This window comes from Suncus etruscus, chromosome 18 (assembly GCF_024139225.1).
Source record: "Suncus etruscus isolate mSunEtr1 chromosome 18, mSunEtr1.pri.cur, whole genome shotgun sequence".
Classification (NCBI taxonomy): Eukaryota; Metazoa; Chordata; class Mammalia; order Eulipotyphla; family Soricidae; genus Suncus; species Suncus etruscus.
Genome location: NC_064865.1, coordinates 54484528 through 54499804, shown reverse-complemented (window position 1 = coordinate 54499804; position 15277 = coordinate 54484528).

The window sequence follows — 15277 nt, the reverse complement described above, 5'->3', positions numbered from 1 at the left end:
GTTGGGTTTCAGTCTAGTTGATCTATCCAGTGTTGACAAAGCCGTGTTGAGGTCTCCCACAATTATTGCGTTGTTATTGATATTATTTTTCAGATTTGTATTAAATATTTTGCTGGCCCCTCATTTGGTGCATATATGTTTAGGAGAGTTATTTTTTCCTGTTCTACATACCCCTTGATTAATATAAAATGTCCATCTTTGTCCCTTACAACCTTCCTGATCATAAAGTTTGCATTATCTGATATTAGTATGGCCACTCCAGGTTTTTTATGGGTGTTGTTTGCTTGGATAATTTTTCTCCAGCCTTTTATTTTGAGTCTATGTTTGTTCTGACTATTCGGGTGTGTTTCTTGTAGGCAGCAGAAGGTTGGATTGAGTTTTTTTTTTTTTTTGATCCATTTAGCCACTCTGTGTCTCTTAACTTGTGCATTTAGTCCATTGACGTTGAGAGAAAGAAATGTCCTGGGATTTAATGCCATCTTTATATCGAAATTTGGTGTGTCTTTTGGTTAGTCTTGTCTTAAATTAGGTTTTTTCAGTTTTTCTCTTAAGACTGGTTTTGAGGGCCCGGAGAGATAGCACAGCGGCATTTGCCTTGCAAACAGCCGATCCAGGACCAAAGGTGGTTGGTTCAAATCCCGGTGTTCCGTATGGTCCCCCGTGCCTGCCAGGAGCTATTTCTTTTTTTTTTTTTTTTTTTTTTTTTGGGTTTTTGGGCCACACCCGGCGGGCTCAGGGGTTACTCCTGGCTGTCTGCTCAGAAATAGCTCCTGGCAGGCACGGGGGACCATATGGGACACCGGGATTCGAACCAACCACCTTTGGTCCTGGATTGGCTGCTTGCAAGGCAAATGCCGCTATGCTATCTCTCCGGGCCCAGGAGCTATTTCTGAGCAGACAGCCAGGAGTAACCCTGAGCACCGCCGGGTGTGGCCCAAAAACAAAACAAAAAAAAAAAAAAAAAAAGAAGAAAGACTGGTTTTGAGTCTGTAAAGTTTCTGAGCTGTTTTTTGTCTGTGAAACCATGTATTCTTCCATCAAACTGGAAAGTGAGTTTTGCTGGGTACAGTATTCTAGTTGAAGCATTCATTTCATTCATCTTGTCACAATATCCCACCACTGCTTTCTGGCCTTGAGTGTTTCTGGTGACAGGTCTGCTGTAAATATCAAGGATGCTCTCTTGAATGTAATTTCTCTTTTTGATCTTGCTGTTTTCAGAATTCTGTCTCTATCTGTTGGATTTGTCATTATGACTAGGATGTGTCTTGGGTTTTTCTGGGGTCTCTTTTAGTTGGTACTCTTCAAGCATGCAGGATTTGATCACCTATATTCTTTAGCTCTAGAAGTTTCTCTTTAATGATGTTCTTGACCGTTGATTCTTCCTGGAAATTTTCTTCCTGGGTCTCTGGGACTCCAATGATTCTTAAGTTGTTTCTGTTAATCTTATCATAGACTTCTATTTTCATCTGTTCTCATTCTTTGACTAATTTTTTTCATTGTCTGTTCATTTGCTTTAAGTTTTCTTTTCCAATCTCTCCTGCTGTATGGAATTGTTATTTATCTCATCTTCCACAGCACCAAGTCTATTCTCAGCTTCTGTTACCCTGTCCCAGAGCTTATCCATTTTGTCATTCACTTCGTTTACTGAGTTTTTCAGGCCTGTTAGTTGACATGTTATTTCAGTTTAGAGTTTTGTGATTTCTGTCTTCATATTTTCTTGGTTCTTATTAGTGTTCTGTTCAACTCGATCCATGGTTTCTTTGAGTTCTTTGAGCATCTTCCATATTGCTTGTCTAAAGTCCTTATCTGAGAGGTTGATTAGTTGGTTGGTCATTATCTGGTCATCAGAATTGTCATCTTCATTCTCTATGTCTGATGCTGGCCTGCATTGTTTCCCCATTGTCACACTTGTATTGTGGGTTTTTCTACGTGTTGTGGTGGTATTCATTGGCTAAATGATGTAGGCAGCCACACTCCTCTGGCTCTGTCCTTTCTATATGAGTCGACTTGCCTCCAGGGGAGGGGAGTCCTCTGTGGATGAAGCCTCACACAAGATCAAATCTTAGGCCCGAGTACACAGCAGAGAAGACAGTCCGGAGAGAAATGGTGGGCTTCAGTGATCCAGCACAGTTCTTAGTGTGATTTTTTCTTCTTGTTGCGATGGTGTTCTTTTCTTAGAAAGAGCGCATGGCTGCGTAGCGAGGTGGAGCGGCCATGCTCTGCTGGAGCCTCTTTTCGGCCCACTTTCAAGAGGTTCACACACAGGCAGCACTCACAATTTTTCACAGTCGGGCCCCACTGGGCAGGTGTAGTTTCATAGATTTTCCCAGCCTGACGTCACAAACAAGGAACCTGGCTTCTGCAAAGTACTGCTTATAGCCAGTTTTCACGTTATGGAGCAGTTCCTTGGCATTCCCGCCCTCACCAGTGCACATTTTGCACCATTAATGTCCTCAATTTTTCTCCTATCCTCCTCTCTGCCCTCATCCCTACCATCCCTTCACACCTGCCTGGCAAAATTTTTTTCTCCTCTTTATCTCTCTCTGTCTCTTACTCTTTTCCTTTTAGACACTGTTGTTTGCTATATTGTTACTGAATGGGGTATCATGCATATCACTACCTCCTTTCAGCATCCAGTGCTTACCCTCACTAGCTGCATTTGTCCCTACAAGGAAGTCTCTGACCTTCCAACCCAAGAGAACCATAATTACTGACACAAGATTGAACATGTTCACGGGATAGATGTCCTGGTTGAGAAATTTGCAAGGCAACATATTCCTGATAGTATTTTAGCTAACACTGAGTGTTCTGAGTGGCACAAGTGATGTGCAGTCTCCTGACAATGAGCAGTACCAGATCTGTGATGCCTCCAGCTGTCTGAGCCCACATCACTCCATGCTCTAGAAGCATTATTCCCTAGGAACGAGAAATTTACTGATGCTACCTACTTGAATCCTCTCAACACCCTTTGCAGCAAGTGCTTCCTTAGCATCTATTTTGCAAGAGACACACACACACAACTGCACCTAGAGAGATAAGTGACTAGTTCACTGTTGCACAAGTCATAAGCCATAGAGGCTGCAAGTCACTGATGTCATTCACTATAACCAATAGACAGGTTGGTGGCATGGGGACATAATGTAGGGCATGAGGGCTAGCCAGGAGATCCTAACCCTACTCAGAAGAGAGCCCCATTCCTAGTCCTAGTTCTACAACCAGAGCCAACTCTGTAAAGGGTCAGCTGGCAGGCAGGGGGCCAATGTTGAGGAAACGTCTCCTGTAGATGGAGGGTGTCCTTCCCCCCATTATGTTTCAGACATTCTCATTCAACCTTATCAACCTTCCTTTCTGAAAACACAATTCTTTCTACTTCAAAGGAGGAACAGAGTGCAGGATAAGCGAGAATTGTCGCTGACATCTGACAACCTTGTTTCAGACTTCACTGGGGCCCCCTGGGGAAGGGAGACCTGGGAAAATATTTGTTCGCCTTGATACGTGCTTTCTCGTACCCCCACGAGGCGACTCAAAGCTCTCAGGACACAGAAAGCAGCCATTGAAAGCCTTATCCAAAGATAAAATGCTCTATGGCTCTGTTGGTTTTCCTCCAAACCCTACACCCTTTTGTTCTTATGGAAGAGAGCAAAAGCAATGGCAAAATAGCCAAGAATTTCAACTATTCAAGTCCCACCCCTTTTTTTGTGTCTCGTCCAGGGGTGGGGAAAGTTATCCCACAGAGAGCAAAGGGGAGGAATTTGAGCTAGAAACCCGGGACAATGAATGAATGTACCCATTCACAGAAACACATGCTCATGTGCCAGGCCATCCACTGGGCCCTGCCAGCCTCACTCTGAGCTCTAACCCATTCCCATTCTCCCCCCATCTTATCCCTCTGCCCAGGTCAGCTGATCAAGGGAAACCTTTCCAGAAATGGCACCGGGAGGCAGGCCAGTTGGGTGGACTGGGAGAGTGTCAGTGCCAATGCCCCTTTGTAGGACTCCCCCATGGCATGAGATTTTTTTTCCACATGCTCATTTGTAGAACCATGTGAATGCACCAGTCTCCACCCCTGTGCCTGAGAGGGGGGAACAGAGCCAGCCCTTCTGGCTCACAAGTCATAGTGTCACCCATGGCAACGAGACAAGAGGGAAGGAGAAATATCACACTTTATGTGGGAGAAATCTGCTGTTACATTTTTTTTTCTTGAATTTAGTGATATCAAGCTGCACATATTTGCAAAGTAATACATTGTTGGGTTCCCTTGAAGGTGGCCTGGTTGCTGGTTTTTCTGATGACTGGCAATGTGATGACTGATTCAAGGAAGTAGTCCACTGCAAGAGGCATCAGCCATTGCTCCAGTAGATTAAGAAGTGTTGAGCCCATGAGATAGGACAGGGGTAAAGGCGCGTGCCTAGTATGTGGTCAAATCCTGTAGACTTCCCCAGAAACAAAACCCCAGCATAAAGATGAGAGTAGCCCTTGAACACCCCTGTAGGTGATCGAAAAATTCACAAATAAATAATTACGTGTTTTGCTTGCTTTGAGAATTTCTGTATCTGAGTGACGCAGAGAGAGCATAATTTCAATTAATTTGTAGCATCTGTTAAGATTCTTAGCAACTTCTCAGAGGTTCTAGGATCAACAGTGCTGAGCGTGGAGACTTGTAAACAGAACAGTCAAGGAGACCATCAGGGGTCTCAAACTCAATTTACCTGGGGGCCGCAGGAGGCAAAGTCGGGGTGATCCTTGAGTGCAAAGTCAGTAGTAAGCCTTGAACATTGGGGAGTGTGACCCAAACAACTAAAACAAAAACAAAAAAAGATTCCTCTAGGGCAGGGCCACAAAATGTTGTACGGAGGGCCGCAAATGGCCCACGGGCCACGAGTTTGAGACCCCTGATCTAGAAGGACCTTTTCTAGTACCTTCTGGCAGAAGGTGGCAGCTGGGGGGTTCGTATCTCATGGAGTATTTATCTCATCTCTTACAACCAGTCCTGCATTTTATAATCATAGCCAGGACACTATTTAACTAGTAATTACATTTTCTACTATCAGGACAGAAGGGAAATGTCCCCACCTCATCTGAGATGGGAAAGTTGGGCAAATAAGTCCCAGATAAATGAGGAGGGAAAAAAAAAAACCTGAAGTTGAATAACATACAGATGGAGATTTAACAGCTTATCCATGTTCATAAAACTAAGTCAAATTTAGGATATAAGCCCAGGCAATTAGTCCTTAGAGCACATTTTCTTACCCTTCTTTATTGTGCAGCAAAACAGGAACCAAACTTATTCCTAAGTAATGGAGCTCTGAAAGTGGAATTTCAGATGTGTATTATCTGATATGAGGAGATACTTAGAGGTTAGGAAGGAGAAAGTGTTTTGTTTTGTTTTCTCTGGGCCATTTGGATGAGCCCATTGGTTCTTAATTTCAGAGTTATTTGGTATAAATATAAATATATTTGGTATAAATATAAATATGACTGATTCTATATTAGCAATCTAATGCCTAACTGTGGATAAAAAAAATGAAGAAGTTGTAAATAGACACAGTGGAATTCTAGGCATCTCTAAGGGAGAACAAAATCATGCAATTTGTTGTGACATGAATGGATCTATAGAATATCGTGCTGAGTGAAGTCAAAGGAAAGGGATCTGGGGCCGGAGAGATAGCACAGCAGTAGGGTGTTTGTCTTGAATGCAGCTGACCCAGGACAAAGGGTGGTTTGAATCTCAGCTTCCCATATTGTTCCCTGTGCCTGCCAGGAGCGATTTCTGAGCAGAGTCAGGAATAATCCCTGAGCATTGCCGGGTGTGACCCCCTCCCATCCCAAAAAAGAAAAGGGGCCGATGCAGAATAATCTATGTGGACTTACAAATACACAGCGAGGTTGCAACAAAGAACCAAAGATAAACTGATCAGAGTCTAGAGGAAAAAGAGGTATTGGTGTCATTGAGGGAAGGAGTTAGGTACAACTGGTATAATGTTGGAATGAAGTACATGGGAAACAAACATTAACAGTCCTAGAAGTCACAGAATCTCAGTCAATTTAAAAATTAATAATAATAAATTAATCATCGAAAAGGTGGTCTATTGGAGGCCTGGGAATATGTCTCAGAAGTAGAAAGCAAGAAGCCAAGAGTTAGACCCCAGCACAAGTCATTGTCTATCTCAGCACTGGCACTGCCTTCTGACACTCCTGGCATCTCCATGAAACAGTGTGTTCTCAGTAACAACTCAACAAGTGCTGTAACTTCTGCTTATAGCAACAACAAAGAGAAGGGTAAGGAGGAAACTAAGTTCAAATATGTTCTCTAATACATGAAGTTACAATGTCACGTGTATATTCGTAAGAGGAATCTATCGAGAGATCTGGTTATTTTAATAAATTCTAAAATGGAAATGTTTTCATTCAAAAGCAACCTCACATTGAAAACGATCAAATTTCAGGTCAGGGAAGTTCAGGAATGTACCTAAACTTCTATCTGAAATAAGACTAGTTTAGAAAAACATAATAAGCAAGTCTAGAAAACAATTCATAGAGAAGGGGATAGACTCAATTACTGGGGATTCACATTTGGATTATCTAATCATCTTTAAATGCATTGGGGGGGATCTGGAGAGATGGTAGATGGTACAGAGATTAAGGTGAGGCCTTAAGGAGGCTGGTCTCCATTCTCTCCCCAGTACCATGTGGTCCCCTGAATATCAAGTAATTCAACAGGTCAGTCATTTCTGGTCCCTCAAGGGCTGAGCAGTACATCACATTCTCTCATTGAACATCCATGGGGTCAGATGAGAATTACCAGAAAAACCTGCTGAGCACATTTTGGAAATTGTGTCTAAGACAAAAATTAGAGGGCTCAGAGAGATAGTACAGGAATTAGCACTTGCTTTACATGCAGCTGACCCCAGTTTGATCCCTAGCACCATACATGGTCTTCCAAACACCACCAAGGGTCATTCCTAATATCAGAATCAGGAGCAGCCTCAAATTATCCTTGGGAATAACCCCCCCAATAAAATAATAATTACTTTGGGACCAGAGTGATAGCACAGCAAGAAGGGCACTTGCCTTGCACACAGTTGACTCACCAATCCCCATTATTCCCATATGGTCCCTCAAACACTGCCAGGAGTAATTCCTGAGTAAAGAGCCAGGAGTAACCCCTGAACATCACTGGGTCTGACCCCCCCCAAAAAATCCCAAAATAAATAAAAATGCTTTTTAACTCTTACAATTTTCTTACTTAGTCTAATAATGCATCACTCTGGCCTTAGCAAGGTTTCAATTCTTCCTAGATAACAGACTGAGAGCTGTGGGGTTTTTTTTTGGGGGGTGGGGGGAGGGAATGGGCCACACCATGCAGCTCCCAGGAGTTACTCCAGGCTCTGTGCTCAGGAATCACTCCTGGCAGGTTCAGGGGACCATATGGGATTCTGGGGACAGAACCCAGGTCAGCAGCATGCAAAGCAAACACCCTACCCACTGTGCTCTCTCTCCAGCCGAAGACTGAGAGCTGGTTTCCTACATGGACACTTGTAGGAAAAATAGGAAAATAAGGCTGTCAACCCAATTGCCCAAGAAAAAAATTATAAAGGTCTACATCTACTGATGGAGTTTACACTGACTTTTAGCCTCTTTATTGCCCTGATCCACTTTTGACAAATCCAGTTGGCTAAGGGGGGAGATTTGACTGCAGTTGAATAAACACTTCTAATCTTTTTGAAATGCTGATGACTTTAGCACTCAAAACGTTTGCATGCGAGCTAATTAGGCTTTCAAAGTATATCATGTTTCTAGAAAGCACACACACAAAAATGATATTGGCGTTTCTATGGGAGCAGTAGCTCTGTCCCATCCTGTTATTAGAACTTGCTATTTCTGTCCACCATTAAGATTTCTATTGAGGGCTCTTCTGGGTAGTACAAGGAGGGCAGTGGAATTTCTCCCACGTTCTCTGTTCCCCATGGTGCTCAAGGGACCATGTAGTGCTGGAAACCAACTCTAACCTCCTCCATGCAAGGCTTGTGTTCTAGCCCTTTTGAAGTATCTGTCTGGTCCATCATCAAGATTTTTTTTAAATAAAAACTCAAATATATTTTATGACCTGAGACTTTTCCTGAACCTATATATGTCCAAACAGTAAAATTCAAGATTTCCATGTTTTATTTACAAGATTTTATTTAGCCTGTTTTTTCTAACACTTTCTTTCCCCCATCGCAGCCCCCTCCTCTCATGTTCTTGGTAGACTTAACTCTTCAGCAAGGGCTGAAGGGGTTGGAGAGATAGTACAGCAGAAGGGCACTTGCTTTGCAGTGGCCTGCCTGGGTTCCATCTCCATCATCACATAAGGTTCCCCCGCCCACCAGGAGTAATCTCTGAGTGCAGATCTCCAAGTAAGCCCTGATCACAGGTGGTGGGGCCAAAATGGGGGCTAAAGTAGTTTTCTTTTCTTTCTTTTTATTCCTTTCTTCCTTTCTTCTTTCTTTTTCTTTTTCTTTCTTTATTTCTCTTTCTTTCCTTTTCCATTTTCTTTATTTTTTTAAATTAATATCTTTATTTAAACACCTTGATTACAAACATGATTGTGGTTGGGTTTCAATCATGTAAAGAACACCCCCCTTCACCACTGTGACATTCCCATCACCAATGTCCCAAATCTTCCTCCTCCTCACCCCACTCCCACCTGTACTCTAGACAGGTTTTCTACTGCCCTCATTCGTTCACATTGTTAGAATAGTTCTCAATGTAGTTATTTCTCTAACTACATTCATCACTCTTTGTGTTGAGTTTTTCTTTCTTTCTTCTTTCTTTTTTTCTTTCTTTCTTTCTTTTTTTCTTTCTTTCTTACTTTCTTTCTTTTTGTCATTTCTTCATTGTCACAACTGGTGGCACTTTGTTACTCCTGGCTCTGTGCTCAGAAATCAATCCTGCAGGCTCAGGGGACCATATAGGATGCTGGCAATGTAATTCAGTCAGGCACGTGCAAGGCAAATGCCCTACACAGTGAGCTATTGCTCCCACCCCTTTTCTTTCTTTTTAAAGTTATTTTCATTATCATGATAAAACAAAAACAGTTAGGGCTAGAGTGATAGCAGAACAGAACAGGAGAGCACTTGCCTAGCATGAGCTGACTGGGGTTATAGCACTGGTAACTTCTAGGTCCCTCAAGACCTGCCAGGAGCAATGCCCTAGTGTTATTACTTGGACCCAAAAAATCAAAAGCAAGCATACAAAAAGAAACATCTAAAAAAGAAAGCAGAGGTGAGTTGATACGCCCAGAGAGAAAGAAGCCGCTGAACTCTGCTGGAACTCTGATGCCAGCCCCTCTCTCTGTCTCCTATGCTATGCTGCATTCTCAGCCTGATTTCATCCTGTGTGTGGCTTCATCTGCGGTTGGCTAGCCTTCCCTGGAGGTGAGTTGATACGCCCAGAAAGGGAGGAGCCAGAGGAGCGCGGCCACTCCGCTTCGCTACACTGACCCGCACATCATTTAGCCAATGAATACAACCACAACACGTAGAAAAACCCACAATACAAGTGTGAAAATGAGGAAACAATGAAGGTCAGCACCAGACATAGAGAATGAAGATGGCAACTCTGATGACCAGAACATGGCCAACCAACTAGTCAGTCTCTCAGATAAGGAGTTTAGAGTCACAATATGGAAGATGTTCACAGAACTCAAAGAAAGTATAGAAGAGAACACTAATAAGAATCAAGAGAATATGAAGATAGAAATCAGAAAACTCCAAACTGAAATTTCAGGTCAAATAACAGGTCTGAAAAACTCAGTAGATGAATTGAAGAAAAAAAAATGGATGAGCTTTCCACAGGTTAACAGCAGCTGAGGATAGAATTAGTACACTGGAAGTTGAGATGAATAACAACTCCATACAGCAGAAGATATTGGGGAAAAGCATTAAAGCTTTTTTAAACAATGGAAAAATTACTCAAAGAATGAGAACAGATGAGAATAAAAGTCTATAATAAGCTCAACAGAAACAACTTAAGAATCATTGGAGTCCCAGAGACCCAGAAAGAAAATCTCCAGGAAGAATCAACAGTCAAGAACATCATTAAAGAGAAACTACCAGAGCTAAAGAACACATGCGATCAAATCCTGCATGCCCGAAGAGTACCAACTAAAAGAGACCCCAGAAAAAAACACCCCAAGACACATCCTAGTCACAGTGACGAATCCTACAGATAGAGACAGAATTCTGAAAGCAGCAAGATCAAAAAGAGAAAATACATTAAAGGGAACATCCTTGAGATTTACCACAAACCTGTCACCAGAAACACTCAAGGCCAGAAGGCAGTAGTGGGACATAGTGACAAAACTCAATGAAATAAATGCTTTGCCTAGAATACTGCACCCAGCAAAACTCACTTTCAAGTTTGAAGGAAGAATACATGGTTTAACAGACAAAAAACATCTCAGAAACTTTACAGAATCAAAACCAGTCTCAAAAGAAAAACTGAAAGAACTTCTTTAAGACAAGACTGACCAACAGACACACCAAACTTTGATAGAAAGGTGGCATTAAATCCCAGGACAATTCTTTCTCTCAATGTCAATGGACTAAATGCACCAGTTAAGAGACACAGAGTGGCTAAATGGATCAAAAAACTCAATCCAACATTTTGTTACCTACAAGAAACACACCTGAATAGTCAAAACAAACATAGACTCAAAATAAAAGGCTGGAGGAAAATCATCCAAGCAAATAACACCCATAAAAAAGCTGGAGTGGCCATACTAATATCAGATGATGCAAACTTTATACTCAGGAAAGTTATAAGGGGCAACGATGGACATTTTGTATTAATCAAGGGATATGTACAGCAAGAAGAAATCACTCTCCTAAACATATATGCACCAAATGAGGGGCCAGCAAAATATTTAATACAATTGTTGACAAATCTGAAAAATAATATCAATAGCAACACAATAATTGTGGGAGACCTCAACACGGCTATGTCAACACTGGATAGGTCAACCAGACTGAAACCCAACAAGAATATACTATACCTGAAAAGAGAAATGGAAGAAAGAGGCCTAGTAGATATATATAGGACATTCCACCCACAGAAACCTGGATACACATTCTTCTCTAATGTACATGGGACATTCTCCAGGATAGACTACATGCTAGCACATAAAACATACCGCCATAATATCAAGAGGATAGAAATTTTGTAGTCTTCGGGCCCAGAGAGATAGCTCAGTGGCGTTTGCCTTGCAAGCAGCTGATCCAGGACCAAAGGTGGTTGGTTCGAATCCCGGTGTCCCATATGGTCCCCCGTGCCTGCCAGGAGCTATTTCTGAACAGACAGCCAGGAGTAACCTCTGAGCAATGCCAGGTGTGGCCCAAAAACCCAAAAAAAAAAAAAATTTGTAGTCTACCTTCACTGACCACAAGGCTCTGAAATTATTTGTGAACGACAAAGGGACACAGAAGAAAAACTTTAATACCTGGAAGTTAAACAGCCTCATACTGAATAACTAGTGGGTCTAAGATGAAATCAAAGAGAAAATTAAAACCTTCCTGGAAACAAATTAAAATAGAGACACAAACTATCAGAACCTATGGGACACAGCAAAAGCAGTACTGAGAGGAAAATTTATAGCTTTGCAAGCACACATCAGGAAAGAAGAGGGAGCATACCTGAATAGTTTAATGATGCAGCTCATAGAATTAGAAAGTGCTCAACAAAAGGAACCAAAAATAGGAAGAGAGAAGGAAATAAAGCTGAGAGCAGAAATCAATGAAGTGGAAACCCAAAAAACAATCCAAAAGATCAACGAAAGCAGAAGTTGCTTCTTTAAAAAAGTAAACAAGATTGATAGACCACTGGCAAAACTAACAGAGAGAGAGAGAGAGAGAGAGAGAGAGAGAGAGAGAGAGAGAGAGAGAAAGAGAGAGAGAAACTTGATAACTCGTATTAGGAATGAAAAAGGAGAGATCAATACTGATATGGCAGAGATTCAAAGGGTAATCAGAAACTACTTTGAGAAACTCTATGCCACTAAAAATGAGAACCTGAAAGAAATGGGTAAATTCTTATAATCTTATATACTCTTTTACTTATATACTCTTATAATCTTCCATGGTTGAATGAAGAGGATGTAGCATATCTAAACACCCCCATCACTATTGAGGAAATTAAGACAGTAATCAAATATCTGCCCAAAGACAAAAACCCAGGCCCAGATGAATTCACTAATGAATTCTTTCAAACCTTTCAAGAGGAACTACTACCAATCCTGGCAAGATTCTTTCATGAAATTAAAAAACAGGAACACTTCCAAATAGCTTTTATGAAGCCAACATCACCTTGATACCTAATCCAGACAGAGATGCTATGAAAAAAAGAAAATTACAGACCAATATTGCTGATGAACACAGATGCAAAGATCCTCAACAAAATCCTGGCAAATAGCATTCAATGCCTCATTAAGAAGATCATCCACTACAATTAAGTTGGTTTCATCCCAGAAATGCAAGGATGGTTTAACATCTGTAAATCTATCAACATCATACACAACATCAACAACAAGAAAAATAAAAATCACATGATCATATCAATAGATGGCAGAGAAAGCATTTGATAAGGTCCAACACCCATTCTTGATCAAATCTCTCAGCAAGATGGGAAGGAAAGGAACTTTTCTCAATATAGTTAAGGCCATTTACCACAAGCCAGTGGCAAATATTATCCTCAATGGAGAAAAACTAAAAGCCTTCCCTCTAAATGCTGGCACAAGACAGGCTGTCCTCTCTCACCACTCCTATTCAACATAGCACTGGAAGTACTTGCTATAGCGATTAGGCAAGAAAAAGATATCAAGAAAATACAGATAGAAAAGGAAAAAGTCAAGCTCTCGCTGTTTGCAGATGATATGATACTCTACTTAGAAAACCCTAAAGACTCTATCAAAAAGCTTCTAGAAACAATAGACTCATATAGCAAGGTGGCAGGCTACAAAATTAACACAGAAAAATCAATGGCCTTTCTATACACCAATAGTAATAAGGAAGAAGTGGACATTAAGAAAACAACCTCAATCACAATAGTGCCACACAAACTCAAATATTTTGGAATCAACTTGACTAAAAATGTGAAGGACCTATACAAAGAAAACTATAAAACTTTGCTCCAAGAAATAAGAGAGGACACGTGGAAATGGAAGCACATATCCTGCTCATGGATTGGCAGGATTAACATCATTAAAATGGCAATACTGCCCAAAGCATTGTACGGATTTAATGTGATCCCTCTAAAGATGCCCATGACATTCTTCAAAGAAGTGGATCAGGCACTTTTGAAATTTATTTGGAAAAATAAACACCCTAGAATAGCTAAAGCAATCATTGGAAAAAAGAATACGGGAGGAATTACTTTACCCAACTTTAAACTTTACTACAAAGCAATAGTTATCAAAGCAGCATGATATTGGAATAAAGACAGGCCCTCAGATCAGTAGAATAGGCTTGAATACTCAGAGAATGTTCCCCAGACATACAATCACCTAATTTTTGATAAAGGAGCAAGAAATCCTAAATGGACAAAGAAAGCCAGTTGGCACAACTGGCTAGCCACTTGCAAAAAAATGAACTTAGACACCCAGTTATCATCATGTACAAATGTAAAATCCAAATGGGTTAAAGACCTTGATATCAGACCCAAAACCATACATATAGGCAAAACACTCCAGGACATTGAGACTACAGGCATATTCAAGGAGGAAACTGCACTCTCCAAGCAAGTGAAAGCAGAGATTAACAGATGGGAATATATTAAGCTGAGAAGCTTCTGCACCTCAAAGGAAATAGCGCCCAGGATACAAGAGCCACCCACTGAGTGGGAGAAACTATTCACCCAATATCCATCAGATAAGGGACTAATCCACAAAATATACAAGGCACTGACAGAACTTTCCAAGAAGAAAACATCTAATCCCATCAAAAAATGGGGAGAAGAAATGGGCAGACACTTTGACAAAGAAGAAATACAAATGGCCAAAAGATACATGAAAAAATGCTGCACATCACTAATCATCAGGGAGATGCAAGTCAAAACAACTATGAGGTACTACCTCACACCACAGAGATTGGCATACATCACAAAGAAAGAGAACAATCAGTGTTAGCGGGGATGTGAAGAGAAAGGAACTCTTATCCACTGCTGGTGGGAATACTGTCTAGTTCAACCTTTATGGAAAGCGATATGGAGATTCCTCCAGAAATTGTAAATCAAGCTCTCATATGATCCAGCTATACCATTCCTAGGAATATACCCTAGGAACACAGAAATACAATACAAAAATCCCTTCCTTACACCTATATTCATTGCAGCACTATTTACCATAGCTAGACTCTGGATACAACCAAGATACCCTTCAACAGATAAATGGCTAAAGAAACTGTGATACATATACACAATGGAATATTATGCAGCTGTCAGGAGAGATGAAATCGTGAAATTTTCCTATACATGATGTACATGGAATCTATTATGCTGAGTGAAATAAATCAGAGAGAGAGAGAGAAAAAAACGCAGAATGGTCTTACTCATCTATGGGTTTTAAGAAAAATGAAAGACATTCTTGCAATAATAATTTTCAGACACAAAAGAGAGAAGGGCTTGAAGTTACAGCTCACCTCATGAAGCTCACCACAAACAGGGATGAGTTTAGTTAGGGAAATAACTACATTTTGAACTGTCCTAATAATGAGAATGTATGAGGGAAATAGAAAGCCTGTCTAGAGTACAGGCAGGGGTTGTGTGGGGAGGAGGGAGATTTGGGATATTGATGATGGGAATGCACTGGTGATGGTGGTGGTGTTCTTTACATGACTGAAATCTAAATACAATCATGTATATAGTCAAGGTGTTTAAATAAAATATATATAAAAATAAAATAAAAAAGAATGCAAATTCATTATAGAATTATTAGAATGATTGTAGGAAATAAAAAATAAATGAAATAAATAAATAATAAAAATAAACGTTAGTCATCCCTCCAATCTTTGCACATTTTTTCAAAATGCTTTATTAGACATAAAGCTTAACTGTATGTGTGATTGCAATGGTCCAATTCTACCCTGAGTTGAATGAAGTGTTCAATTCATCAGTCAAGATAAGGTAAAAGGTAGAGAAAGAGCTTTTTTAAATTTTTAAATTTTTATTTCACTTTCATCTATTATTTATTTTCATTTATTTCATTTATTAATTTTTCTTTCATTTTCTTTTTATTTATTTGTGTTTT